Consider the following 22,729-nt stretch of genomic DNA (forward strand, 5'->3'; position numbering starts at 1 on the left):
TACTATTCTGAGGTAGAGAAGAGGCATTTCAACCAAGAAAATCATAGTGTACCCACAATGCCCAAAGGAGACTGAATTATATTATCAACATCCAAATACAGTCAGCAATATTTCACCAGAAAAGCTGCTTTGCAAAAATGAAACCTCTAATGTTTACACTGGGAAATACCTCCAGTCCTTCTCTACCATCTCCCCAGATCTCCCCCCCCACACACACACATGTACACACACACGCGCGCGTGTACACACACACGCGCGCGTGCACACACACACACACATCTTCCCAGAATCCTGTTTGTTTTGCTCACCTCTTTTCTCTTCATACATACACAGGTAATTCTGTACTGAGATGCTCACCATGTCTCCAAAAGGAAAAGCTACATAAAGTAGAATTACTTTAAAAAAAAATTCTAAAAACCTATAGTTTCATCTGATATAGGCCATGGAAAATGGCAGGAGAAAAGAGATCAACTAGACAATTTCTGGAGATCTCTTTTCCCCTAAATTGATAACTAGAGAAGCTAGTGGGGTCTGGGGTTCAACTTCTTCTTATTTATTTATTTATTTATTTATTTTTGGTACCACGGATCAAACTTGTGTCCTTGCATTTGCAAGGCAGGCGGTGGAACCACTGAGCTAAATCCTCGGCGTCTTCTTCTTATTTTTACTTGGTTAATGCAACTGTGCTTCAATCCACTCAACCCAGGCCTAGGCTTGTTATATAAAGGTGTCATAGAAAGAGAGAAATTTTGAGGAACATTTTTAATTCTAAAGATAGGCAATACATTCACATAATATAACACAAAAATATAAAAGTGTGTTGAGAAGCCTGTGCTCATCAATCCAATTCCCTCACTGCCCCTCTATAAGCGAATGTGTTGTTAGTTTCCTGTGCATCCCCCAGGTTTGTGCTGATCTAAGCAAACACATACATTCCTCTACCACTATTTTTGAAAAAGAATTTAGGAGTCAAGGATATGGTCTCACGTATCCTAGAGGAGGGTATGTGGGCAGAGAAAACACCTCGGCTTCTCAGTGGCTTGTAAGAGTAGATGTGATTTCTCAGTTACTTGAATAGGACGTTCACTGTTTTGATTTTGATTCCTTGGTTAAACCTATTCTTTGGGCCTCTTCATTCTTTAAACTTCCAAAATCTTTGTTGTCTATACAAGAAAAATGTTAGAAAATTTAGTCATTTTCTTTGTCTAACAGCAAAAACACATGTACCCCACTTGTCAGAAAAGAACAAAAAGCATACCAGCAGCGTGGTGTGGGCACCTGTTTTGGAGAGTGTCATCCCAGGTCCAAGTGTTCATGAACCTGTATGTTCTTACAGCCTGTGTGCTGGCCTTGGCTCACAGGGAGAAGACATTCCATCCATAGTCTTGTCTCTTGCTGTTTTTTATTTTATACCTACAAATAGAGAAAAAGTGGGCTGAGAAATATAGTTACGCATCACCGAAAGATGGAGGGGTTGAAAAATGCATTGGTAGACAGTTTTGTCCTTGTGCAGATACTGTAGAGGGAACTCACCCAAACTTAGATGGAATCACCAGTGACACGCCCAGGCTCTGTGCTGCATGTATATAGTATACAGGAGCCTAGGGCCATGTGGGACAAACCAGCACCAGCTTAAGCACAAGAAAAATAACATAATCAAGGATGTAGTGAACATGAGATGATATTGTTTTACAGTCAACTTTTTTCTTATACATAGGAGAATACTCTAAATAATGATGAAAGTATAATACAGTAAATATATAACCAGGAAACAAAGTTGTTTACTGTCACCATCAAATATTACACACTGTACATAATTATCTGTGCTGTACAAAAGTACAACTGGCAGCTCAGATATTTGTTTCCCCCAGCACTGCCATGAAGGAAATGTCATCGAAATGCATCGTACAATGAGTAATGGACTGTGCTAAAGTATTACAAGTGCTATGCTGAACGTCACCAGGGAATAAAAATTTTCCAGCACAATTATAATCTCATGGGACCACTGTCATACACATGTGTGGTCTCTCGTAGACTAGAACATCATTATGCACGGCATGACTGTTATTCTTCTGACAATGAGAACTCTCACATAGGCTAATTTTGTAGATTTCAGAAACTGCAGGAATGTGATGCAGGTAGACAATTGAAGCTGGGGACTGTGTGGGACTATGCCAGAACCCAAAAACAATGAAGTAATTTTAAAACTCATATTTCAAATACATTAAAACACAGTAACAATGCAATTTGTTGTCATTTTTTGGTGTAGTGTTCCATGCCAAATGAATAAAAGATGAATTAAATTGTAAATGACATATAGAATAAACTATTACATGAGTGCATATTGTAGCAATTGTTTTACATTGTAGTGCTTTCCTAAAGCATTATATGATAGGTGAGTTTGTAAAAATCAAATAAAATTTGATTAAATATTTAAAGAAATCCCTAAGGTAATTCATTTTTTAATATTATATTTTAACTACCTTTTTTATTAAAAAGGAAATACATTTCCTTGAATATTGTAAGATTTTTTTCTTTCTTCCTTTCCCTTTCTTCTCTCTCTCTCTTTTTCTCTTTTTGTGGAACGGGGATGGAACCCAGGGTCTCATGCATGCTAGGTAAGTGCTTTACCCACTGAGCTACATCCTCAGCCCTTTCATTTATTTTGAGACAGGGTCTCATTAAGTCACTAAATTGCCTGGGCTGGCCTGGAACTTTTGAACCTCCTGCCTCAGCCTCCAGAGAAGCTGAGATTATAGCGGGTGCCAATACACATCGCAAAATTTTAGTGGTACAAAAAGTATATAGTAGACACAATCTTCCCTACACCCATTCTAGCTTGTTAGGCTTGTTCTTCAGAGACAACTAATGTGCCACAGAAATTTCTGATTTTTCCTACAGATATATTCTGCATATTAAAATATGCCAATATCTTTATTTCAAAAACAGAAAAGGGAGCAGGTAGCAAACTCACCCTCTGCTTGGAGTCAATCCAAAGCAGTAGCATCTACATCCTTCTCTGACCCTTCCCTGTGCTGCCCAGTGTTGCACTGAAAGCAAGGTCAGTCTTGGGCTATTCAGCCCTTTCTGTGTGAGACTTTTCAGTGAAATGAATACAAATCCTTTGCAGAATAAAATACCTTCCAGTAATCTCTATTTACAAATTGCTTTTGTCATATCACTGAGTGCTGTCCAGCTCTCCCTTTCTGGCATCTGCCCTGTGACTCTTGGACATCTTGCCCTCCCAGAATCCGGGCCCCTCTGGCTGCATCACAGCTACAGCTCCCTAGGTTCACCTCTCTTGTTCCTCGTCAAGGGTGAGGCCTTGTGTTTCCCGATCTCCCCTGGTGTGGAAGCTGTTCAGACTCTTGCCCAGTACTGCAGTTGCTTCCAGCAGAAAGACAAATGCAGTCCCTGCTACTCCATCTCAGCCAGAAGCAGAAGTGCCATATTTTTTAAACACCAAAGTATTTCCTAAACTTGGATGTGTACAATCATTTGAGAAACTCATTTAAAAAACTCATCAAAAATAAAGATTCCTGGGCTCCCACCCAGAAATTCTGATTCAGCTGGTGTGCCTGGGAATCTGTATTTTTAATGAGAGCCTTAAGCAAAATTGATCCAGCCCTGCCACAGACTGACCTGTTATTTGGCTTAAAGGGTGATTATGTTTATTTGTCAGCTATTCTCAAGTGATACTACCATATGGGCATCTTGTTATCCAGATGAACAAAATAAAAATAAATGGTAGGAACAATTCCTTGCCAGACTTGGATTGTTGAGCTTTTGGAACTGTGTTTCCACCTCTGATAGGCAGAGGCTGGAGCTCTGCTGTAGACACAGCTCCGCTCAGCATGTGACTGCGCAGCTGCCACGTGCAGGTTGGGATGGGGCTGGAAGGTGCACATTTACTTGTCTGTAAAGAGAGGGCACACATCCCGGCAGCTTCAGCTTAGTTAAACTCATTTTTGAAAAATATTTTTGGCTCATGTGGTTTCATGCTTTTAGAGTTCCATTTTTAAGCACTGGGTCCATCCAAACCCACCAAGGCTGAGCTGCAGCATCCAAGGAAGATGCTGAATTTCACACAGATCTCTGCTGAGTCTGTAAAAATTTTGCAGATTTGTTGAAACTGCCTTGTTGAGAAACCAAAACAAAAATCACTAATCCCAGTGGCCATTTGTAGGGTCCTGTGGTTTTTATCCAAAACTATGGCAAAAGCAGTGGTCAGTCATGTGACTTACAAGCCTAAAGGTTTCATTTTGAAACCTGAAAGAAACCCACAAGCTTAGTCTTAAAATACACTCACTCCCAAGAGACAAACCAGAAAAAAAATGTTAAAAAAATCATCTGAGTTTTAGCCTTGGAAACACAGACTAAGGAAACTGGTCCAAACCAAATGTTGTCAGGGCTCACTACATTTTGAAGCCAAAGCTGAGTTTTATTCCACTGAGGTGACACTGTTTATTAACACTGTCTGTGGCACTCTGATTGCCTCGAAAATTTCAGGAGAAATGGAGGCCCTCTCTTGTTTGTGCTTTGAACAGAAGACTGCTGTCCAATGAAATGAGTACCAACAACATAAATGATGAGATTTTGTTTTACCATATCTTCCTTCCTGTAGGACATGTAGACAACACACCATGAAATAAATTACGCTTCCTATATTTTAAAATTAAATTTTACTTATTAAATGTCAGTTTCATTTACAACAATAACTCTTACACTGTAGGACATGTAAATATGATCTGGAGAATTTGTGGTATCTGCATATTCTTGTTTGTCATTATGTAACAAATTGCCCCAAAATGTAGGGGCTTTAAAGTAGCCCTTTTATTACATTTCTTGACTTTGTGGGTCAGATATTCTGGCAGGCCTCTGGTGAGTGATTCTTCTGCTCCATATGATTGACTGAGGTCACCCACTAGTATGCAGCTGGTGGCTGGTCCCATCTTGGTGGAATGAAGACACCTTTGCCTACATGCCTGGCAAATTGGAGGGGTGACTATGAAGCTGGCTCAGCTGGGCTTCCTTTAGGATCTCTCTACATTGCCTTGATGGCCCAAGGGTCTCAAGAGACCAAGACTAAGCCTGGAACTGGCTAGAGCATCATTCAGCAGTCAGAGCAGCTGTGAGCCAGTTTCAAGAGGCAGAGAAAGAGACCCCCACCTCTCGATGGGAGAGTGTCAAAAATTTGTGACCATCTTTCATTCACCACAAGGTAAACTCCAGAGTTCTACTCCCAGAAGTTCTAATTTACTAAGTGTGTGGTAGAGTCCACGATCTGCATTTTAGAAGACACCCAATAAGATTCTGGTGCAAGAGGGATTATAGCAGTCTTTGTAAAACAGTACTTTATAAAATGTGCTTTCAATCAGTCAGTCCTTCAATTACCCAACATTGACTGACTGTAACATGTCCCCAGAGTTATATCTGGTGCTGTGGAGCACAGAAGAAAGCATAAAGACCTCTGCCCTGGGGAGACAGCCTGGACACCAGGATCACCTTGTGGGGAGGGGCACAAGGGAAGGGCCAGTACAGCTGAGGCAACTAAGACAAGCACTTGAGGCTGAGCTACAGGAATCAGATCAAGACATATGCTGGCCTGAGTAGGTGGCCAGAATGAATTGCTGGAGGAAAGGGAAGTGAGTGGTCTCTTCAAATCTTCCCAAAGAAGTGGGGCTAGACACAAAGGAACAGGATGCATGGTAGACTCAGCACATTTCACAAAGTATAATCTTTTCTCCCAGGCTTTTGACAAGATCATCTCTCCTAGCATCTTAGTCAGCTTGGGCTGTCATAACAAAATACCATAGACTGGTGATTTAAATGGTAAATATTTGTTTTCTCATAGTTTTAGAGTTTGGAAAGTCCAAGGTCAGGGATACAGCAGGGTACAAGAGAGGGCCATCTCTAAAGAGGGGTGGGTACAACATGCCAAGTGGATCAGGTCTGGGTGCCTAAAGGTGTCTTATTGGGTTGGATAGAGGCATTCTCCCCACAGAAAGCAATCCTCCTTGTCCAGATCAGAGGTTGCTGTTAGTTGCCTTCAAATTTTAAAGCCAAATCTCAAGACTGAATACTTGGACCAGTTGCATTCAGTGATGGTCTCAGCAACCAGGCAGGAGCCTAGGCACAAACAAATGGAAGTTCAGGACTAAGCTGTTAGCCAGGAAACAGCCAGGCAAGGAGCCAGAGAGCAGATGGAGAGCAGGCTGAGCAGCTAGCCACGGCCCCAGTAAACAGGGTGATCAGTGGGTCAGAGGATGCTTGGCAGACAGACAGCAACCAGGAAGATGTTGATAGTCATGAGCAAGGCTTGGAGGACAGACCAGGAAGATAGGTCAGGATCCCAGCCCTTCTACAGGAACTGGATCAAGGAGGACAAAGCATCTCCTATGGTCTCACTGCCAGTAAGAAAGCCTCTGGCGCATTTCCTTTTGAGGCAAGAACAATCTCAGATCTGTCCAAGGCGTTTAGGTCCATCCTACAGACCGGAATGGGGGCAATACTGGACTTTCTGTGCCAGTTAGATGAAGGGACTGCTCTGAGTAGGTTCAGACCTGGCTTGGCAAGCTAGGTGCCTCCATGAGAAGAAAATGGCCCCTCCTGCAGGCAGATGCAGGATGTAACCCCACTCCCAAGCCTGGTGAGCAGAGTACAGATTGGATGCAGCCCCCTCCCCAGCCAGAGCCTTTGTGTAATGCACAAGTTCACATCTGCATGTGGTCACTGTGGAATGAAGGCTGGAATGAGGGCCAATTTTGGTCCTGAAACAATCTGGATACACTGGTCAGATCTTAGGATTTTAACTGTAAGTCAGGAATAATTTGAGTTTCTCTGAATTTCCTGCTCTTTCTCAGACACAGGGCCATAAGTGAGTCATCACCAGAGGGATATGAGACACTAGCACTAGGCTAATCTCTTAAACAGGGGCAAATGGGGGAGCCCCAGGGCACTGGTGCATGAGCTCTGAGGTGCCACTCAGCCCATCCAGTACTGGCTTGAGAGGAAGGCAAGCTGGAAAGGCTACTGAAAGGCACTGCTGCCAAAAATCTGATTCCAGTTGGATGGCAAGGCATTCACTACCAGAAAACAAAACCTTCTGCTGTGCTTATAAGATAGAGCACATACCATCTCACTACAGAGGTACCTCTGAGGATGCCAGGGCCTTTTCATTAGAAGCCAGTGGCATCCATAACCAATCACCTCAGCTCACTTCCTCAGGGGAGGTCCTTGCACCTGGCCAGCAAGCTTTTGTTTTGCCATTCAGACCAGCCCCTACCTCTACTTCCTAGTTTCCATCTATCATTTCCTTATCTGTTCATACCAGGGAACATGTTGGGGCTGGTAAGAAGCTCTGCTATTTTACTTATTTTTTATTTTTTGTACTGAGGATTGAACCCAGGGCCTTTAACTGAGCTACATCCCCACCCAGTTTTGTTTTTTTTTTTTTGGTACCGGGGATTGAACTCCAGTCCTTGCACTTGCGCAGCAGGCGGCAAAACCACTGAGCTAAATCCCTGGCCCATCCCCACCCAGTTTTTTAAAAAAATTTAAATTTTGAGAGAAGGCCTCACTACGTTGCCTAGGGTTGAACTTTTGATCTTCCTGCCCTAGCCTCCCAGGGTGCTGGGATTACAGGCATGTCCCCCCTCCATGAGTTCTTCATTATGCTTATCTTTTGTTCATTATTTTTTGCATGCTTGAGATGTGGCAGACACCTTACTGTGAGAATGCACAGGATTGCGATGTGGTCCCTTCCTCTCAAGGAGTCAGCAGTGAGCTAGAAGAGACAAAAGCATGAAGCAGCAGGAGTGGACAGTGGCTGTGTACCTGGTGCCCATTCCCTCCTTCTTCCTCTCCTACATGGAAGTCAACACACACACAGAGTCTGCTTTGGGAGTGGGGTCCAAAGACAATTTGGTCGATGGAGCCAGAAGCAGGATGAGTCAGAACCTGAGTTTAAGAGGAAAGAGATGGGGCTGTCCTGGAGCCCACACATTCCAGGACTGAGTGGCTGTCTCCAGGGTGGCACTGAGCCACATGATGTGCCAGACATGAGGAACCCAGGCCTGTGGTAAGACTGGACAGAAAGCCAGTGTGTGTCTGTGGATCATTCATTTCCCCTATTGTAAGATACAGAGTCCACCAAAAATATGTATACACACTTCAGGAAAAGAAAAAGAGTATGTTTCTTCAATAGATAGTGTTACCCTCATATGGAGGACCCTAGACGATGTCATATATCACAGAAAACCCACTACACTGCCGGGCCTTAGAGAAGAAATTGAAAATACGTGGTGGCCAGGGATTTAGCTCAATGGTTTTGCCGCCTGCTGCGCAAGCACAAGGACCCAAGTTCGATCCCCAGTACCAAAAAAAAAAAGAAAAGAAAAGAAAAGAAAAAATATACGTGCAGCAATCTCAATAACCAAGGTTACCCAAGTAGCAATTCCCCATGGTAAGGAATGTCTGGGAGCTCATGGCCACCACTTTGAGCACCTCTTGTAATTGTAGAGGCCAAAGGTAACTTGTACTAATCTCATGATGTCTCAATAAATTTAGTATCAAAATATTTATACAAATTTTTCTTTTCCTGAAGTGTGTATACACTTTTTTGGCAGACTCTGTATATTGTGTGAATATTCTACATATGTCCATCATATTAATAATAATAAATATAATTTATTTATTCTTACAAATCCACTCATTTATTTTATCAATGGACATGAGTTATTTTTAGCTTCTTAAAATTATGTTGCTTTGAGAAAGTGGTTTAATTTTTGTTACTGCAAACAATGCTGCTATCAATATTCTTACACAAGTCTTCTGATGCATGTATGAAGGGTCACCATTAGAGGAAAATACCTCATTGCTCTCTCCAAGAATGGTACAATCACATTTCTAGCCACAGTATGTGAGTGTCTGTTTGCTCCACATCCTCACTCATTCTTTTTTCATGATATTTCTGAATTAAAAAAAAAATCTAGTAATTTACATTTCATGCTTAATCTCATTAGTACCCAAATTTGAATTTTTTTTATTACTACCAAGATCAAGCATATTATAGAATGCTGGTCATTTATGTTTCTATTTCTGTGAAAGCTTGCTCAAGCTTTTGGTCCATTTTCATTTTGGGATAAATCATATTATTCAAACTTTCAGGACTTTGTCATATATTCTAGATAATAATCATTTGCCAGTTTTGTTTGTTTCAAATATCTTTCTCTATTTTGTGGTGTTTCTTTTCATGTTCCTTATAATGTTCCTTTTAAACATTTTTCATACAGGCATGTAACATTTTTATTATATTCATCCCCCTATTTCCCTCCCATACATCACCCTTTATAGAATCTCTAAATGAATAAAAATTTTTCATTTTCATTTGGACAGATTTATCAGTGTTTTCTTTATGGTTAGCATTTTTTGTCTTTTGGTAAGTCCCTCCTTACCTCAAAGTCATGAAGATATGTTCTTCCATTTTCTGCTTAAACTCTTAAAGTTTTGCTGTTTAATTTACTGGGAATTGGGTATGGTATGCGTTAAGGATCCATTTTATTTTTTTCTCTGTGGATAACCAATTGAACATGATTTACTGAATATCCTTCCTTGTACCTCTAGTGATTATAAAACTACCTCCACCTTATATTGTTTTCATATTTGTAGGTCGGTTTCTGGGTTTTCTGTTTTGTTTTTACTGTTAATTTGCTTAGTCCTATTTTAATACTGTCTTAATTACATAACTTATGAAAAAGTGTTGATATCTGGAAGTCCAGATTCTCTTGCCTTATTTTTCTTTACAAGAGCTATCCTTAGGTTGTGCTCTTCAATATACATTACATTCAAATTGTCAAGTTCTTTGAAAAACTCTGTTGGGATTTTTATTGATCAGTTGGAGAGAATTGATATTTTTATGATACTGCATTTTCCATACTTGTAAAACAGTATGCCTCCATTAATTATGCCATTTTAATGTTTTATTCATTCATATGTCTGACATTACCCCAAAGTGCAAAGTCCTTGCACTCATGGAACACACATTCTGGTAGGGAGAAAACACTAAACAAAATATATAAGTAAAATAGTAAATAGGTAAAATAAATAAATGAAAAAACAAATAAGTAAAAGGTGTAAAGGCAAAGAGGAAACCAGTTATATGCCTATCTAGGGAAAAGTATGTCAGGCAGAAGGATGAAAAGTGTGCATAGGCTCATTGAGGCCTATCTGAAAAACTTTGAGGAGTCCAGAGTTGAGAGAGGAGACAACAAAGGGAGGAGGTGTAGATTCAGTCATGGGGGAGACAAGGTCCCCATTCACATGGATCACAGCAAGGCCTCTGCTCGGCCTCGGAGTGATGGGTCCTGATTGTGTGCAACAGGACTTCACTGACTCCGGTGTTGAAAACTGATGATGGAGGCATGGGAGGGGGAAGAGGGGCCTTCTATGAGGCCCCTACAATAATCCAGATGAGACTGACAGTGGCTTGCACCAGAGTTGTAGCAATAGGGTGGTAAGAAGTGGTCAATGGAAAGCAGCACCAATAGGATTTTTTGACAAACTTGGTGTGAAGTGAGAAAGAAGGGAAAGGCTGCTTAGTCCAGGAGGTTCCTTGCCAACAGGAAGATGCTGCTGCTGTTCACCAAGATGGGAAGGATGAGGGAGGAAGAGGCTGCAGGGACAATGCCAGGAGCTCTGTACTGGAGATCAGGATGAAATTTCTATTAAATATCTCAAAGGTGATGTTCTACAGTCAGTGGATAGCTGGATAAAGACAGGTTCGGAAGCAAGACTCTCAATGAAGCTGAATATTTGGAAGTTATCTGCATTGTGTCATTCAGGAGCCTAACAGAAAGCAATGGAATATTCAAATTAGGAACATTTGAGGAGGGATTATTTACAAAAAGACTATTTTTAGAGATGGAAGGTACAGGAAAACACAAAAGCCTGTAGAATCCTGGAGTTCTGCCTTAAATATCAAAGTACAGGGAAAAAAACTATTAGTGAAACTTGGAAGCGGAAAATTCAGCGAAGAAGGAGGCCTTGGGAAGAATCATCATTGGTGAAGTGTTCTCTCGCAGAAGGAAACAAAAGCCCAATGTCACTCTTTTCTTTCAGTATCTTTACCCCCACTTATCACTGGACACAGTAAACGAGAAGCCAGAAGGTACACAAGCCTGTTGATAAAGCACACAGAATCCAAGTTCCTAAGTAGAAACCAGGTGGAGAAAAGTGGAGAATAACTCTGGAAGGAAAGAGAAGATACCTGGACCAAGCAGATAAGATGGTAGCTAGAGCCATGACTGGATGATGTGACACAGGAATGTATACAGAGAAAAGATCATCTAAGGTCCAGGACTATACTCTGAAACATTTTTGTTCCTAGAGGATGGACAGCTGAGGTAGAGTCAGCAAAGGAGACTATGAAGAAGCCACCAGAAAGAAACACCAGAGAGTGTGTGTCTGAGAGGTCACTGAAGAAATGGTTCTACACAGTGGTTGTTAAACACACCACCTGCTGTGGGTGAGACTAATAGGATGCAGCCTCTCCACTGACAAGGGAGGTAGCAAGTCACAGGTCACAGCTGACAGCAGTGAGAACAATGGTAGTGCAAAAGGGACTGTAGGTATGACAGAGGAGTTAAACAGTTGAGAATGGGCAAGACTTTCAAGGAATTTTGCTATAAATTATATATAAAGGGATGGAGGGAACTGTGTAGTCACTGAAAGGAAAAGTAGATATTGCATATTGTTATTGTTTTCAAGATCAGTACATGTTTGTGTACTGATAGGAATGGCTCAGTACTGTATAAAGGGAGGAAATGGATGAAGCAGGAGAGACAAATTGGTGGGCAATGTCCTGGAACAAGCAAGGAGGGAGAGTGCTGGTGCCAGCAGAGGGGGCTCAGTTGAGTTTGAGGGTTCATCTCCAAGAACAGGAGGGCTATAGGAGGATGTGTACAGGTGCTAATGGGTGGACAGATTTGTGGGGGATTTTCTTGATTGCTTTAATTATCTCAGTGTAATAGAAAGCAAGATCATCTGCTGATGGAAGAAATCCAGAAGAAATTGGTGATTGAGAAGGAAAGGAAAAAACATGAAACCCTCAACTAGCTCAACAATTTTTTTGCTTGGACGTTTTCTAAAATAATTATGAAAAATGACATCTACTCATATATTATAAGAGGACATCTAAACTTTTTCATTATAAATTTAAATCATTATAAAGGATGGACTTTCACTTAATTAACTGATTTGGGAAAAGAGTTTTGCTAAAGCAAAGTTATGAAATTTAAAAAAATTCTTTGGAGCTATTCATTAAAAAAATCACAAATGAGATTGGGGTTGTAGCTCAGTGGTAAAGTGTTTTCCTAGCATGTGCCAAGCCCTGGATTCTGTGTTGGATCACCACTACTCTCCCCCTAAATTTAGCTGACAACTTATTTAGTCCTGGTTTACTTTAAAAGCAAAGAACTGAAAACTGAGCTGCAATAGTTTATATATTACCCAATAATGAGTCATTCATTTTCTCAACATTTTGAGTTGTTTCTTTATCTGATTTCCTATGCATTGGGGCCATGATACATACTAAGATTCATAGCAGATGAGACACGTAACTTTTATTTTGGTCTTTTTTCATAAAGAAGAGGACAATTGTGAGAGGAGACTCCTGAATTCCAGAGATTCTCTGGCAATTTTGGGAAAGTGTATGTAACGTTTCTCCCTTAAAAGTAGCTTTGCCAACATGTCTCTTTGGAAGTCTTCATGTATTCATTTTTTAAAATTGTATTAAGAAGCCTAGCATGTACCAGGCCCTGGGTTCAATCCTCAGCACTGCCAAAAACAAAAACAAAACCAACCAACTACCACACCTACTTGCATTTGAGCTCCCATAGTAGTGCATGCCTGTAGTCTTGGTACTCAGGAGACTGTGGTGGGAGGATCCCTCAAGCCCAGGAGTTCAAGGCCAGCCTGGCTAAGGCAACATACTGAGGCAACATACTGTCAAAAAAAAAAAAAAAAAAACAGTAGTGAAAAACAGGGGACATAAAACTTAACAGTGTAACCATTTTTCCATTTTTAAGTATACAATTTAGTAACATTAAGACATTCACATTGTGGTGCAACCATTACTATCAGAACTTTTTCATTATCCCAAACTGAAACTCTGTACCTATTAAATAGTAACTTTCCATTTCTCCTTCCTCAGCTACTAACCAATACCTTTCTACTTTTGTCCCTATGAATTTGATTAGTTTTTAGTACCTCATGTAAATGGAATCACATAGTATTTGTACCTGGTGACTTGATTATTTCACTTAGCATAAAGTTCTCTAGGTTCATTAATGCTATAATATATGTATCAGAATTCTACTTTTATTTTAAAAAATGAACAAATTACACACACACATACGTGTACATACACACACAGTACATTTTGTTTATCCATTCATCTATTGGTAGACAGTTGAGTTTTTCCCAATTTTTGGCAATTGTGAATTAATGTTGCTCTGAGTATGGCTATACAAATATATCTTTAAATCCCCGCTTTTAATTTTTAAGGTATATACTGTACTAAGAAGTGAAATTGCTAGATCATATGATGATTCTATGTTCATGTACTCATTTGGAAGTCTCTGGTAAAAGGGAATGGGAACAAGAATAGACCAGAAAAATACAGTATAATTGCAGGGAATTAGTAGAGCTGAGTTGAGACTAGCAATCTTGAATTTAAAATAAAACCAGTCAACATGTTTGTGTTATTTTTTCCAGCTATATTCAGTTGTACAGGTGCAGGTATGGGTTAGAAGAAATGTTAGATATGATTTTGGTGTAGCTATGCTAGTGTATTAAACTAAAAAATGCAAATGAGTTGAGGATATGCGAATAATTCTGAGTGATTATAGTTACTGACTATGGATTACAAGCTGGGTAAGGACTTCAAATGCATTTTATAAATTTTTCTAAACTGGCCTGGCAAATACTTTGTTAATTTCTAGTTTCTTTATAAATGAAAATCTTCAGAAATATGTTTTCCAGTTGTTAGAATGTACAAATAAAATTGGTTTTGTAAATTAATTATATATGAAACAAGGCTAAAAATATCTCTTATTAATCTCAATGCTTTGTATATAAATCGTTTTGGGTTCTGTTCATATTCTCCATAAACATCATCAGTGATGTTTCTTGATTTTCAACTCTGATGCTTTTCTTTCTTTTTCATGTCTTGCCATGTTGGCTAATAACTTCAGTATAATGTTAAATATAAAAGTGGTGCTAAATGACTACTATCATCTGAAGACTCCTTCTAACATATTATCATTAATACAAATGTTAAGTCTGCATTTTTGGTAGGCACTCTATCAAGTAAAGGAAGTTTATAAAAGTTGGCTAAAAGATATTTCATAGTGCTCACTCAAGAATCTGTGTTGAGCAAATACTGATTATGTGCTTCAGTATTTACTCCTGATTAAATATTGAAGTTTTTCAAATGCATCTTCTGAACCTGCTGAGAATGTTGAGATGAGGTGTTACGGTTTGGATCTATACTGTCACCCAAAGGCTCATGTGTTGCAGCAATGTGCAGAGGTGGGTCTAGAGAGGGAACTGGATTGCGAGGACACTAACTTCATCAATAGGTTAATCTATGATGAGTTCACAGCTAAATGGGCTATTAGGAGGTGGGGCCTAGTTGGAGGAAGTAGCCCACTGGGGCATGCCTTTGAAGGCTCTCTCTCTCTCTCTCTCTCTCTCTCTCTCTCTCTCTCTGCTCTCTCTCTCTCTCCAGCTACCAGGAGGTGAACAGTTTTGTTCTGCCACACCCTTTCACTATAATGTATTTCTTACCACAGCCTCAGAAAACATGGGGTGAACGAACCATGGACAGAAACCTTGGAAATCATGAGCCAAAATAAACCTTTTCTTTTGTAAGTTCTGTATGTTAGGTATTTTTGTCACAGTGATAGAAAGCTGACTGACTATATGGTTTTTCTCTAATAATTGGTTAATGGGTAGGTTAAATTTATGAATTTTAAAAATATCAAAGGACTCATTCCTTATATATAGTAATCTCAACTTGGTCATGATATAATATATATTTTAATGTTACTAATAGTCATAACAGTCAGAGATATATGGAATGTATGTAAGGTTTACACCCAGCAGTAGCAGGACAAGGCTTCAAAGCCTAATCTATCTGATTGAAAACTTGTGCCCTTTCCATCAACCATTCTCCTTGAAGTCAGAGACCAAGTCTTTCTTACACATCTCAAACACCCCAGGGGAGTGGAATATTCATAGTGCACATTCAAGAATCCCTGTTGAACAAATACTGTATGCTTCAAGACCCTGGATTCTTTAAAACTTCCTTAGTTACAAAACAAAACAAAACAAAAACAAAAATGCCCAGCCTGGGCAACACTCTGTCTCAGAATATTTAAAATTTTTAAAATAGCTGGGAATGTAGCTTTTGAAAGCCCTAGGTTTGGTCATCAGTATTAAAACAGTGGTATTTTCTAAGCAGACACATTATAAACAGATTGGGAAGAATTCTCTCCACTTAGAGAAAGAAGCAACACATACAAAGACACATTTGAACATGGACAGACCAGAAGACCAGGTCCCCAAAGCTCGGTAAAGAGGAATCCTCTCTACGGCACAAGACCCTTGGACGGGGCCCTAGGCATGAACAAGGGTAGGAGATTGTACACAAAACTTTTGCCAAAATGGAATGAAGGAAACAACAGTCATAGCCAAAATAATATTTCATTGCAAGTAGAAAAACAGGGAGAAGAAACTACATTGTCACCTCTTATGAGAAAAGCAAAAATAAAGTTGTAGTTCATCCTTAATTTTCTACCTTGTGGGCAAAAATAAAAGGAAAATTACTTCTGGGCAATTCTGCACGTATTATAGAATAATGAGGTATCTTTGGCAGTTGAACAAGAAGCAGAACAACAAATGTTCTCTCCAGAAAAGGATAAGACAATCTTATTGTTCCCAGAAGTGAATCTTACAAAAAAATCAGAAGGACAGACAGTGAGATGCACCATCATGACCAATCACACAGCGTGAGAGGAGAGACAGAGCAACACTCGGGAGTTTAGCACTTAGGAGGCTGATCTGATCTACACACGACTCCCTCACTGCTGCCCCCAGGCCCTCTCTACTTGCAGCACCAAATCGAGTCATTTCACATTAGCTTTCTTTTCTCTCTCTCCCCCCACCCTCCGTCTGCAGCTGGTCATTGAACAATCCAACAAATTATCTCATGAAGCCAGGTTGATCCTAAACTCTCAAACACCATTAAACCAACTGACTTTCAAGGTTGGCTTCCAATTGCAGGTGTGGTCACTCTGTATTTCTGTGTTGGCAAAGTCCTATGGTGACCCCCAAGATCCTTTCCTCTCACCTTCTATAATCCCCTCCCTTTGAGTGTGAAAGGAACCTGGGAATATAATGAAGTACCATTTTCATAATTATGTCATATGGCAGAAGGGATTTACAGATGTAATTGAGAACCCTAATTAGTTGATTTTTTTTCTAATTAGTTGATTTTTAGTTAATCAAAAGGTAGATTATCCTGGATGGTCCTGACCTAATCAGGGGAGCCCTTACAAGAAGCAGAAATTTGAAGTTGGTGTTACAGAAGCAAGTAACCATGTGGTGAGTTGCTTATAGAGGAGGACATGTGCCAACAACCTGATGGCAGCTCCTGGAAACTGAGACTGATATCCAACCATGAGCTAGCAAGAGGCTGGAGAGTTTAGCTCAATGACCTCAATGAACTGAATTCTGCCAACAGCCACCAAGGTTGGGAGGAGTCCCAGTCTCAGATAAGACAGCAGCTCTGGATGACATCTTGCCTTCAGCTGGGTGAAACCCTGAGCAGAAGACCAGCTCACTCCTACCCAGGCTGGTGGTCCATAGAAATTGTGTGATAATAATGTTTTAAGCCACTAAGTTTGTGAAACTTTTTAAATGTAGCAAAAGAACACAGCTATCCTTCAGCTGTGAAGTTTGATGAATATCCCTAGTCTGAGGTTTTGAGATGTAGTGAAGACTTATTAGATAATATGGCAGAAGAAGCTAATGGACTTCTGTATAAGTTGGGGGAAAGAGTCTCATTTCAGTTGATGGAATGTAGCCAGGATTCATGCTGTTCACCAAGTAGTTCTGGTTCTTCCCCACTCTAGCCCTGCACTGTCTGATGTCTTAGTGTGGCCCTTGTTGGATAGAGAACGTGTATCATGCTGGTTAGTGCAGTGGAAGCAGAGAGCTCTCATCCCTTCTGCTATGGTGTAGAGCAATGTTCCTGATAGCCTGGTTCTTAGGGGAAAGGCACATACAGTGGGTCCCATCTTCTGACTTGTGATGGATCTCTACTGTGAGTAAAAAATAAATCTGTTATTTTAATGCACTACAGTTTTTATGGTTGTTGGCCTAACTTCAACCATGCTGATTTAAATGGGTGAATTACTGTGCCACACAACTCAAAAGCACAGCCAGAGCCACAGAAATGAGAAGGTAGGAGGACATACACCTTTCTTGTTTTTGTATATCTAAGTTATTTTCACTCATTGTAAAAAATAAACCAAACCCTCAAGCAAGTGCAAACAGAAGAGAAGAACATGAGAATGCCAACCATCACCCATCTACACTGAAAAGCATGACAATCCCAAGAGCCGCTAATGTCTCAGTTAGAACCAGAGGAGTGGTCGACTCAGTCTTCAGGAGAAAAGAGCAGGAAGCTGCTCACTGACAACTCTTCTCAGAACAAATGCTATTACTAGCCATTGGGATTTCCATACTCTCTTGCAAGACCCTAGAAAGGCAGAGTCTTCATCTCTCTCCTGAGAAAGATTGTGAGGGATCATTGAAAGGGAGTGTGTCTGCTCAGCAAAGACAGACAACACAACCAAGGGTTCTGATGAAAAACAAATATTATCATAGGAGAAAAGAGATGAGTAGTAAAGCCCTGATTTTAAAGGGGAGTGAAGAAGCACCAGGTTAAGAGGAAGATCATGTTAAGTGATCATTTGGATCAGTTTTAAGATCCTTTAAAAAAGCATTCAGATGGATTATGGGGTAAACACTAAACTTAGATCTTTAAAATGGAGGTTCTGGTAAAATGATCTTTGAGAAATTAACAGAACTTCCATTTTAGCAGGTTTGGATTTTGAAGATAAAAATAGCACTGGCTCTGTGAATGGTGGAAGACTTAGAGCAGTCATGTATAAATTAAGCTAACCCTAAGTATATCTTCCCAAAGTGTTATTCTGTTCAGACATGTCAATCCTGTATAGCCAAGGAGATGGACTGAGGAGGAAAAAAGTTCTTCTGACTCTAGCTTCTGGTAATTCTTGACCAATTATAATAGAACTTACTGAATTCTACTCAGAGATTAAAATTTGATCAACAAGATACATGACCAAGACCTAGCCCATGTTTCCTTATGGAACAATTTTCATTTTGAATATATTGGCTATTCTCGTGATAAGAGGAAATGGAATACTGAAGCAATGACTTAGTCATTTGGGCAATAAGCTTGTATTTACAATGAAAACATAAAGTAATTGTGACAAAATAGATTGTTAAATTGAACCACCTAAGGTAATTGCTTCAATTCCCTCACCCCACCTTTTTCTATAGATGTGTACTCACAGCCTTTAGGAATGGCAAGGACATTGTGCATGCCTGGGTGTTGTCCCAAGGGACATACTCCTAGTGACAGTCTAAACCATTCTAGTTTCAAAATAATATCCCATTATTCACGTACTCTTCTCACTCCAACGCTAGGAGACACAAGCAGCTTATGGTTTTTATGTGTAGGCTGTTTACTATATTTTTCAGGTTTTATCTTAAGTTTTTCCAGACTTGTGTGATTAAGTTATCTGGATGACAAGAACAAAGTACAGCATTCTTTAAAGGAATATCATTTTGCTCCCACAATCAGTAAACAGAGAGAGGTAACAACTTAGGATGTATTTTAATATAACTTACTGTGTCATATTTAACAAATTAATTATCAAAGAGATATTAAAAGTAGGCACATGATGACTTTCACGCACCACCAAAATTGTAAACAGAGATAGCTTGTGTTTTCTGAAAGAATCACTTCCCCTTAAGAACCAGTTATCCCCCTTGGTTTCTCAGCTTTTCTTCTAAATAGCAAAGCTGACGCTTTATTAGTTAATCAATAAGACATGATACAGAGTATGGTTATCATAAAATAATCATGCCCTGGAGCATTTTGAGTCATGAGCCACTTGCCTCTAATCAGATTGGGTTGAGATTACCTTTGGATAACCACACTCTTGGGAACTGTCTCATTTCTATTATCAGTACATTTTATAATAGGGAAAAATGTACATTTCTGCAGGGGGAAAATGAAGTTGGCAGTGTATACCTAGCAATCATTTCAGTTGAGCTGAGAAACATTCCTCTTTTGAACAAAGTCAAACTCGGCTTCGTCTATTCAGGCAATGTCATAGAAAAGAGGCACCGCACAGGCAGGGTGGGTAATATAATACAATGGAAACTGTATTTTACTTTGGTGCTACAAGCTTCAAATTATATGCAAACACTCAAAGAGAGCATTTGAAACTTGGCATGCATGTTTATAAAAGGCACACTTTGAATCTGGAGTGGGCTTAGGTGTCTAGGTTACAATACCAGATGATCTCCTGTGTAAAAATGGAACAAAGCCTTGTTCTAACTTCCTACAGAGAAAGATGTTCATTTCTGCTTCAATTATAATCCTAGGCACACTGGAGATTCCATGAAGAGCAATTTCCATCTCTTCCCCTTATCCTGACCAGCTAGAATTTTAATCAAATTACATATATTGAAAAGTTAAAGACAGAAAAACCTGGTGAGCCATGAAATATACTTTACAACAATGTATATAGCACTTTCCTGACTGGTTTAGAATGAGGGAAAAATCCATTTAAAATGTCAGATGAACACACTGCAGGCTGAAGAACTATAGGTTTTATTCTCAATTTTTCTTCACATAGCATTTATATACAGGAATTTTTAACATGAGATAAATTATAAAGAAAAAAGATTGTGAAATTACATGCACTAATTGTTCTGTGATGGAAGTAATATTCATAAACTAATAATGAAAGTAGGAGACAAGAAAGCTGAACAGTATTGTTGCCATATTGCTAGAACTAGATGCCCACTATGCTTTGTGTTATTCTTATTAACTACATAGCTCTCATAATAAAACAAATAAATTCAAGTTGGTTTTTTGGATAAGAGAGATAGGATAAAAGGAAACAGCCTAATTTTATTGATTTATCACATTAGAATTAAATTTAGCTTCTATATGGCAATATCATATTTGATTAATGATACCCCTTTCAGTGATGGTTATTTCAAGAGCCCCAGAATGTCTGTCTTGGGTCTAACAATTGCTTAGTCCTTCCTACTATTTCAGTGTCTCATAATTCTACTTGATCTTTGCAAAACTGGGCAGCTGGGCTCCTGGCTTGACAGAAATGAAATTTGCCCAGAAAGAAACCAAGTGAAGATTTGTACTGATCATTAAAAATTGAAATCACACAGCTAGATGGGAGAGCACATTTTTAATGATTCAGTGAGCAGAAAGGCTCCCTACCTCAGATTTCCCCTAAGCTGGGAGATTGCTCATGCATTGTGCTAAAAGTCTCATTTTTGGCTTGCCCAGAAGAGCCTTAAGACAGCTCCAGTGAAAACTGTGGGAATCACATTTCCCAGGTTGGAAGACATCAAGGTATCTACACCTGTGTAGGTAAAGCTGGGGTGAAAAGGGTGAGGGAAAGCACACTGTCTTGGAGAAGTAGTGAGGGACCTCGCTGGTCCTGCCCTTGACTAACTGGGGCTCTTAGAGGCCTCTTGCCACTATCTTAATATCCCTGCCCCACTCATTTCCAATGTCTCCCACTATAACATCACTACTCCACCAAATAGCATTTCCTAGGGCCGGGGATTTGGCTCAGTGGTGCAGCCGCCTGCCACGCAAGCCCAAGGTCCCGAGGTCCATCCCCACTACCAAAAAAAAGCCACTGCCTAGTCAAATGAGTTGTCCTTGCCAACGCCCTCCCTGACTGCTACCACATCTGTTTATCACCCTGTGCTTGAAATTCCTTCTTGGTTACATGATGTTCATTATTAGTTTCTCTCTTACATTCTGCTGATAGGTCTCTACTTTTCTAGGTCCTTTGGCTTTCCTAATATTAAATATGAGTGAGTGTCTTTTGCCTTTTGCATTCCTCTCTGGGTAAAATACACTCTCTTATAGCAACAACTGAGAGTCAGTTGTTGAAACCAGTCAAAACCAACTGTCAAAAGTCCATCTTTGACTTTTCACCTGTACCTAGGTTATTATTTTCACTAACACTTAAACCTGACAAATACTGAGCTGACTTACTGAGGTATGCAGAATCCTAAGGTGGCACCCTTTATCACCTCCCCCTGGTTTCTACACTTTTAAGTAATCCTCTTTCCTAAAATGTGAGCAAAACCTGTGACTTGCCTCTAAGCAACAGCAAAGGAAAAGGGATTCAGCAGACATAGCTATGGTCCCTCAGTGGCTGACTTTGAATTAATCAAAAGGAGACTCACCTGGGTGGGTCTGACCTACTTCGAGGAGTCCTTTGAAACTGGGTACAGGCCTTCCCTAAAAGAAGAGACTTGAAGCAAGAAAGACACTCTCCTATTGATCTTGAAGAAACAAATGAACATGTTGTGAACTGCATATGGAGAAGATAGCCCTGTAGGAGCTGAGGGCCACGGTCCTATAATTTCAAGGAACTGAGTTCTGCGAACAATCTCAATGGGCTTAGAAGACCCCAAGCTCCAGAGGAGAGCATCAGCGCTGGCTGATTCTTCCTTGCAGCTTGAGGGAGCCTGAGCAGTGGATGTAGCGTAGCTGGGCCTGGACTCCTGACCCACAGCATGAGTAGTTTTAACATGTGATGGTAATTTGTTTTGCAACAATAGAAGACTCACTCTTCCGACTTCTTTATTATTATCCAATTTGGGTCAATTTTTTTTTGGTACCAGGGATCGAATTCCAGTCCTTGTGCTTCTGCAGCAGGTGGCAAAACCACTGAGCTAAATCCCCGGCTCCCTGGGCTCAATGTTTTAAAGTTACCTATGGCTCATTCTCTTCTTCAGATATCAAGATTTGTCAATTATTTTCAACGAATATCTACTGATTTCAACTGTATTGCTCTGTTTTACTCAAATTCTTCATTTATTTAGCAAAGATGTGCAGAACGCTGTGTCCACTCTGGGTATGCAATGGTGAATGAGGTCAGAATAATTCCTGCCCTTGTGCAAAGTATAGTTTAGTAGATAAAATGAGCATTGAACATGTAATTATAAGGGGCTCTGAAAAAGTTCTGTAAGAGAGTCTAACCTTGTCTGCATGGAGGGGAGGCAATACCTCAAGCATGAGCTATTGTGCCAGTCTTCCAGCTTGTCTCCTTGTTTCTCATTCCTTCAGGCACAGAGTTGGGTTCATCTTTCCCAAATACACCTTTTAACCTGAGGAAATTTGCTCTATTTGAGGACTTTCAATGGCTCCCTGTTACCCCACAGACATAATAAGCAAAATAGTAATAAGTCTGTGTCACTTGTGCCTCCTATAAGGACCTGAAAAGTTAGAAGACTGGGCTGTAGCCACAGAAATAGTAGAAACAGGATTCAATTCCCTGTGAGCTAACTCTGGATTGAA

General features: G+C 40.0%; 1 long non-coding RNA gene across 1 annotated transcript; it reads right to left on the minus strand.

The window, feature by feature from the left end:
• Nucleotides 1–211: 211 nt before the first annotated feature.
• On the minus strand, nucleotides 212–13,165 carry LOC106010925 (uncharacterized). The gene is made up of 3 exons (XR_001184614.3): nucleotides 12,877–13,165; nucleotides 1,259–1,413; nucleotides 212–1,163 (listed from the first exon to the last, which is right to left on the minus strand). It is a non-coding gene; the product is annotated as an uncharacterized LOC106010925 (long non-coding RNA).
• Between the last annotated feature and the right edge of the window lie 9,564 nt (nucleotides 13,166–22,729).

Source organism: Heterocephalus glaber, unplaced genomic scaffold (assembly GCF_053883595.1).
Source record: "Heterocephalus glaber isolate CG9 unplaced genomic scaffold, H.glaber_assembly_v1.0 deba00001543, whole genome shotgun sequence".
NCBI lineage: Eukaryota > Metazoa > Chordata > Mammalia > Rodentia > Bathyergidae > Heterocephalus > Heterocephalus glaber.